Source organism: Lactuca sativa, chromosome 4 (genome assembly GCF_002870075.4).
Source record: "Lactuca sativa cultivar Salinas chromosome 4, Lsat_Salinas_v11, whole genome shotgun sequence".
NCBI lineage: Eukaryota > Viridiplantae > Streptophyta > Magnoliopsida > Asterales > Asteraceae > Lactuca > Lactuca sativa.
Window position 1 is genome coordinate 160455886 of NC_056626.2, and position 8594 is coordinate 160464479.

An 8594-nucleotide genomic window follows, 5' to 3' on the forward strand; every position below is an offset into this window, starting at 1 on the left:
CGATCCTAACAACCGAACTAGGGGACTGCTCCCCTCCTACTACCTCTAACTCATATAACAGATCATGCTAGCATATAAACATAGCATCACATACTGTCAGACGTATCTGGGGTGTCTGACTACCCTCCGGTCTTAACAACCGAACTCTACTACTATCTCATATAACATATCATGCCAGCGTATAAACATATCATTACATATTGTCAGACATATCTGGGGTGTCTGACCTACCCTTCGGTCCTAACAATCGAACTCTACTACTATCACATATAACATATCATGCCAACATATAACGTATCAGGTAGTAGAAAACATAGATGATATAACAAAGACAAACATCTAACATACAACTCCTACTGGTGGGCTGACATTGTGGCCGTAGACCCACTGCTACTGGAAGGTAACTCACCTCACACTGCTGAAGTCCCGAAGACACAATCCCCCACTTGCTGAAGTCCCGCACACTCGCCCCAGCTGTTGGCTGACATATTCCCGAACTGTCAACACCAAAATAACACCCAATTAATAATTGGGTCCCAATACATAACCATTAGTATATTCGTTGGGTAATTACAACATTACCCTTAACTTGGCTTATTCAAGCCCAAGGCCCAATCCATAGGCCCAAAGTCAATTAGAAATCAAAGCCCAACACATGGCCCAATTTTCCAAATTGGGCCTAGGCCTACACATGGTCTCATTCTAAGGCCAAACACCATATAATCATTAAGGCCCAAACTATGGCCCATCTATGGCCCAATTTTCCAAATTAGGCCCAAGCCCTTTACATGGGCCTTACCCCAGGCCCATTAAATTATTCTAGTTCATTGGCTTGACATTGGATGGCCCATTAATTACCCAACCCTCAAGGCCCAAAAGAAAGGTCCAACAATAAACCCAAGTGAAAATTAGGGTTTCATATAAAATGATGATTAGGGTTAAGTTTCCTACTTAACCCATTAAGGACTTAATCCATTAAATCCAATATTGCTTAGATTAATCTTTGCCAATGATTATTATTTAATATCTCAAGTTATGAAATAATTCTCGTGTGTCTCGATTAATTCCCCAAAATTAGGGTTTCATGGCATTAGCGTTTTCCAAACCCTAATTAGGGTTACCAACCGAATACTAGTCCGTTAATTAATTTGTTGGGCTTTTAGATCAATTAGGGCTTTATTGGGCCTATTAAGCCCACTAAAATATCATTGAGCCCATTAGGGTTTTATTGGGTCAATTAGACTCATTAGGGTTTTCACTAAGCCCATTTGACTTCATTGGGCCCATTAGGCTAACAGGGCCCATTAGGGTTTCTAGCATCCCCAACCGAGTCGACTCACAAGACAAGCACACCGCCACCCGACACGGCGGCCGGTGGCGGCAGGAGGCGGCAGCCACCACCTCACGGTGGTGGTTTCGAATTTCTTTCCATTATTCAACTTGTTATAGTTTACAACGCAAAATATCAAATAAACACACACACACCTACTAACACACACACACGAACACGGTGGTGTATGGTGGCAGCCACCACCTCACGGTGGTGGCAGTGGCCTTTTCTCAATTTTTTCCGAGCAAGCATAACACACACGACACCCACTTAACAGAAATACATTCCTTTGCTAGAGAAACAGACCCAAATCTTCCACCTGCAGTGGGCAGTGACTGCAGCAGCCACCATGGCCGGCTGCCATGGTGGTTCTTCACAACTTCATTCGACAGAGAGCCGATACGCATGCGAATCCACATCGAAATCACTAAGAAGCACGAGTGTATCCGACGGCTTACGACCCACACACAATGACCCAAGTCCAACTTTGATTTGGCGACTCGCCGGCTGCCCACGATGTCTCCGGCAACAACGTTGCATTCGATGACGGAGTAGCGGCTTGGCTACCTGGTCCGATCGGAAAATGAACGAGAAAAAGAAGGAGATGGTGACAGAGGTCCGACGTCTCACAGCGACAATCAACCCTTTGAGGGACGTGCTCTCGTTCCGACGAGGGGAGAATAGAATTCGGCGACTGGCTTCAACGGTGGATGGAAGATCTCCCATGGCGGCAGTTGAAGGTAAGGAGTTAGGTGGCGGCTGGGAGGGTTACGCTTCTAGGGTTAGGGAGCATGGAGAAGGTAACGGGTTTAATACCCGTGTCCCATACAAAATTCATGAGGATTGCCACTTCTCTCCCCTCCCATCTCTAATATTTCATTTGTAGTCCAATAATTACACTCCAGCCCCCTGACTCTAAAATCTTTACAAGACTAATCTAAATTTTACCTTTTCAACCCAATCCATGGAAATCCCTTACAATTTAAGTCCATAAACTACCAAATAGCCCCCAATATCTTATTTATAACATATTCCGCCCCTTCACCTCATTTCTTTTTAAAATAATTCCCAATAATTACCACGGAGCCATTGTCTTCATAAATATTTATAAAATGAGTCCCAAACTCATGCTTTTAACCCCCAACAAATAAAAATGTGACAATTAACTCCTCGAACCCAACACCCTGCATATATAATTCTTTATTTTAGGGCTACCATTCATTCATAAATTCGTTTCTTTATTTAATAAATAAACAGGGTCTTACAACTCTCCCCCACTTAAATTAGATTTCGTCCTCGAAATCATTCTTTACCAATCCTTACTCGCCCAGCTACTCTAGTAGCACGGTCATCAATCTGGGCACTCCCTAGCCTTCCCAGGGTAGCCATGACCAATCCTCGTAAAGCCCTAATATCCTTATATGAACGAATTCCTCGCAACAGCATCACATCCTCTTCGTCATAATCCACTATCTTGAGATGGTCTGATCCCTGGTAGACCACTCATACTAAATCATTACCGATGGAACCAGCCCGCTTATCCCTCAACTGACTACTTAACTTCTGATAGCATGTGGTTCCCACCATAAACATGGGTCACAAACCCAATTACCGCTGCAGATCACTTATTCTCGGCTAAGGCTCAGTGAATCCCGTTGTGAGTGACTTCTCACTCCCCAATAAACCACCTATTCCATGCGTATATGCAAGTAAAACACACATATTGTCACTGCCCAAACGTTGAAACTGCCCGAAAACTGAACTGCCTGAAGCAGTATACGCTGCTACATAGCTGCTCACCAAAAGATACCGAGACCTCCTGGGTCTCAATTCGCTTGCCAATCCTCTGAAATACTGGGTTTCCACCCGGCTGCGGAGCCAAAGGACTCCCACTTAGTCGTCTCGCACGACTTCTGAACGTGATCCTTCTCTGAAACTAGTTGCGACTAGTTATCATGTCACTGTGGCTCTAACATCCTCATGATCTAACCGATCGGGTCCAAGTGTCGAATCCTGTCGCCATCCAATCCAATACTAAAGTGATTGCTACCTAACCAATGGTAGCCTTATATCCCAAATGACCTTAAGCGGTCCATTTCTTTCCTAATCCCATAATTTGTAGTGATGGCCCTATAGTCTCATTACTGGCTTAACCAGATGTAATCCATTTGGGTAAATCCGAAATCCAATCTGTGGATTTCCATATCCTCACCGCTACACCCTAACTGGTGTGTACTCCTGTTGCTTTCGTGTCCTAACAACGCGCTCATGCTATCTACCAACCTAGCGAATGCTACGGCTACACTCGCAGACTTACACCACTCTATCACTATCTAGCTGCTAGTGAATGCTACGGCTACACCCACAGACTTACAACACTCTAATACTATCTGCCAACCTGGTGAATGCTACGGTTACACCCACAGACTTACAACACCCTAACACTATCTGCCAACCTGGTGAAGGCTACGGCTACATCCGCAGACTTACAACACCCCTCACACTATCTGCTGCTAGTGAATGCTACGGCTACCCCCGTAGTCTTACAACACTTTCCATACTATCTGATCGCTAGTGAATGCTACGGCTACCCTCGTAGTCTTACAACACTTTCCAAACCGGGTCGAACACGTACTCGACCTAACCCTTAACTGAACTCGAGTCCTAACTGGAACTCTAACCTGGTTCCCGAAACCGGCTATCACGTGACCTCATTGTATCAGTACCGTACCCATGCCTGTGATCAAAGCATCGTCGTAAACCACAAAATCATCTACACCCCCTGGCAGGGTGAGAATCAGTGCCTCGTACAACTGCTGTCTGAGAGCCTCAAAGTCTGCCTGCTGCTCAGCCCCCAACAAAAGGCCATCGACTTCTTGTTCATTCGGGTCAAAGGAACCATAATCTCGGAGAAGTCCTTTGTAAATCTCCGGTAATAACTTGCTATACCTAGGAAACTCTGAATCTCGGATGGAGACCTTAGAATTTCTGACTGTATCATGGCCTCTATCTTGGCCGAATCAACTAGAATACCCTTCTGGTTGACAAGGTGCCCAAGAGATTGCACCCCACGCAACCAGAACTCACATTTGGAGAACTTTATAAAAAGTTTATCCCCCACTTAGATTCAACTAAGTCTTCACGGTACGGGAGAATTGAAGGATCCCCAATCCTTCTTACTTCTTATTAGTCCACTACAAACAATCTGAGCTTACCAAAGCCAACGATCAATTACCAGTCAAACCTTATGATCACCCATCCTCTGAAACCTAGAAGAGTACTCTTGAATCTGGTACAGACTGAAATCTCAGACCATCTCCCATGCTGTTCACTGAAGACCTTAATCTTCACTCTAGCTGACGAATCCTCGTTCTCATTTCCAATCTTGCAGTACCACTGAACTCTAACCGAACACAGCCCATGCGTAAATACAATTATCCTGAACATGCGATGACCAACCACTTATGCATCTGACACCCGCGACTGACACTACCCTTTTCATGTCACCAGCTCTGTCCTAGCAACGGTAGTGCCTTGAACTCCAAAGTTCATCCATAGACAATTACCGACCATACCTGAATAATGATAAAACCCCTGAACGCTGACTTCACTGTAGAACTTTTACTCTAACCCTAATCGAGGATCTTCCCAAACAATACTCCTACACAGATCTCAACAAAGATCCAAAATGATAACGGTACACGCGGAGCCCGCTCCGCAAGATGCATCTCTTTGTGGGTTCATCAATGACTTTTCGGCTTGCAGGATGGCATATGTGATCCTTGATAACCCAAACACTAGCAGGAAACCGACCCTAGATCTAACTTATCCAAACTTACTCATAACTCCAACACGATTCGTATTCCAAAAATCCATCTAATAGTAGTAGAAGATGGTATACCCACAACATCTGTAGGAATCCTAATCACCTCCAGCTGATATGATCAATCCCGCTACCCTGTAGCAGCCTAAACCCTTGGAGTGACAAACTCCCTCGTGTACTTTCTCGTACGCGTTGCTCTGACTCAGGCCCTGCTGGCCTTTCACCCGATGATCAAAAGTCATGGGCCTCTTCCCGGGACCCTCTACTATACGCACCTGGCACACACCTCTCTTTCCAGGGTGCTCTCAAATCGATCCCGCATCTGCAACTCTTGGAAATCATATCCTTTAGGGTCTGACACCCTGTCATGCTCACTAGCTCGCTTGCCAAAGGCTAAGCTGCAACAACTGGAACATCCTCTGCCCCCAAACTGGGTCACAAACTCTTCCCTGAAGCTTCTTAGATTCTCAAAGACTCTCACTGATTCGAGTATGGATCCTGTGCTTTCAGTAGTACGGGCCCAATACTACCTTCCACACCTATCCATACTTTCCTCAACAATCCTCCCAAATCCTCCAAGTCACTTCCCCAAACTGGTACTCCCAATTCTCACTGAACCTCACTACTAACTCACTGAAATATATCCTAGGCTTCTCTAGGTTCCCGAACTCACCCAGTCCTCAGCTGCTAAAAGATTCCCAGTAATGTCAACTAGCTACCTCATGAATATAGCCACATGTAACAGAGATCAGATAATCCTTCGAGTAAAAGACCCATCCCTAGAATAGTTGGACTCAGACAAGAGTTGTGCAATAGGGTCAAGTCTCTCACTTTGAGATTATCCGGTATGTGTCCCATGTGACCTAGCATATTCACTTAATAGTTAGCTCACATTACTAAGAGTCCCACAAAGCACATAGCAAGCAGCATTCAGACAATGGAAAATCTAACCATCATATTCCAATTAGATCATTCTATCCTCTAATCAGGAATCTGTACATCCAATTCAAAGGCTCATACAATCAGGCATAACCTAAACAGGCTATCCTATCACTGACTGATCAATACTAGCATGCAAGTCTACAAGCACATACAATAGGCATATAAGGCATCCTCCTAGATCCTTAGCCCTAATCTAGCATGCAATCCTCATAATCATATCATATTATACCATAACATAACATGTATGGGTATCTTGGGGAAAACTTACTTGAGCTCGGCTAATTGCACGCATCACACACTTTGTTCTTCTCAAAGTTCTTTTCTCTTTTCAGATTCTTTTCAAACTCTTTTTATAAAATGGTTTTACTTTTGAAAATTTCCATACCAAGCCCTTAGTTTGAGTTCAGACACACCCGAGAGTATGTCCGAATCCCTCAAACCAAGGCTCTGATACCAACTTGTAACATCCCAAAATTGAAGGCCAAAAATTTCATTTTTAAATAAGTTATTATAAAACCAACGGTATAAGATAACATCCATAATATCATGTATGTCAAAACCCAAGTAGAAATAGTCAAAGCATAATATCATAAAACAATATAAGAGTGTAATCCCAAAGATCTCATGTGCGGAAAACCATAGTGTTATGCACTGCGATCAAGCCGGCTCCTTTCCTTTAAACACAAAGTACCTGAAACCAAAACTGAAAACCGTAAGCACAAAGCTTAGTGAGTTCCCCCATCATACCACATACCACACAATCACATAACATACATACTGTCAGGCATTTCTGGGGTGCCCGACCTACCAGTTACGACCTTTCTGGGGGGCCGACCTACCCATGCGGCCATTCTGGGGTGCCGTCCTACCCGTGTCAAGCCATTCTGGGGTGCTGACTACCCATGTCAAGCCATTCTGGGGTGCTGACTACCCATGTCAAGTCATTATGGGGTGCTGACTACCCTTCGGTCCTAACGACCGAACCTCAGGGACTATTTCACCCCTACTACTACTACTATCACATATCATAACATAACATATTATCATACATATCTGGGGTGTCTGAACTACCCCTCGATCCTAACAACCGAACTAGGGGACTGCTCCCCTCCTACTACCTCTAACTCATATAACAGATCATGCTAGCATATAAACATAGCATCACATACTGTCAGACGTATCTGGGGTGTCTGACTACCCTCCGGTCTTAACAACCGAACTCTACTACTATCTCATATAACATATCATGCCAGCGTATAAACATATCATTACATATTGTCAGACATATCTGGGGTGTCTGACCTACCCTTCGGTCCTAACAATCGAACTCTACTACTATCACATATAACATATCATGCCAACATATAACGTATCAGGTAGTAGAAAACATAGATGATATAACAAAGACAAACATCTAACATACAACTCCTACTGGTGGGCTGACATTGTGGCCGTAGACCCACTGCTACTGGAAGGTAACTCACCTCACACTGCTGAAGTCCCGAAGACACAATCCCCCACTTGCTGAAGTCCCGCACACTCGCCCCAGCTGTTGGCTGACATATTCCCGAACTGTCAACACCAAAATAACACCCAATTAATAATTGGGTCCCAATACATAACCATTAGTATATTCGTTGGGTAATTACAACATTACCCTTAACTTGGCTTATTCAAGCCCAAGGCCCAATCCATAGGCCCAAAGTCAATTAGAAATCAAAGCCCAACACATGGCCCAATTTTCCAAATTGGGCCTAGGCCTACACATGGTCTCATTCTAAGGCCAAACACCATATAATCATTAAGGCCCAAACTATGGCCCATCTATGGCCCAATTTTCCAAATTAGGCCCAAGCCCTTTACATGGGCCTTACCCCAGGCCCATTAAATTATTCTAGTTCATTGGCTTGACATTGGATGGCCCATTAATTACCCAACCCTCAAGGCCCAAAAGAAAGGTCCAACAATAAACCCAAGTGAAAATTAGGGTTTCATATAAAATGATGATTAGGGTTAAGTTTCCTACTTAACCCATTAAGGACTTAATCCATTAAATCCAATATTGCTTAGATTAATCTTTGCCAATGATTATTATTTAATATCTCAAGTTATGAAATAATTCTCGTGTGTCTCGATTAATTCCCCAAAATTAGGGTTTCATGGCATTAGCGTTTTCCAAACCCTAATTAGGGTTACCAACCGAATACTAGTCCGTTAATTAATTTGTTGGGCTTTTAGATCAATTAGGGCTTTATTGGGCCTATTAAGCCCACTAAAATATCATTGAGCCCATTAGGGTTTTATTGGGTCAATTAGACTCATTAGGGTTTTCACTAAGCCCATTTGACTTCATTGGGCCCATTAGGCTAACAGGGCCCATTAGGGTTTCTAGCATCCCCAACCGAGTCGACTCACAAGACAAGCACACCGCCACCCGACACGGCGGCCGGTGGCGGCAGGAGGCGGCAGCCACCACCTCACGGTGGTGGTTTCGAATTT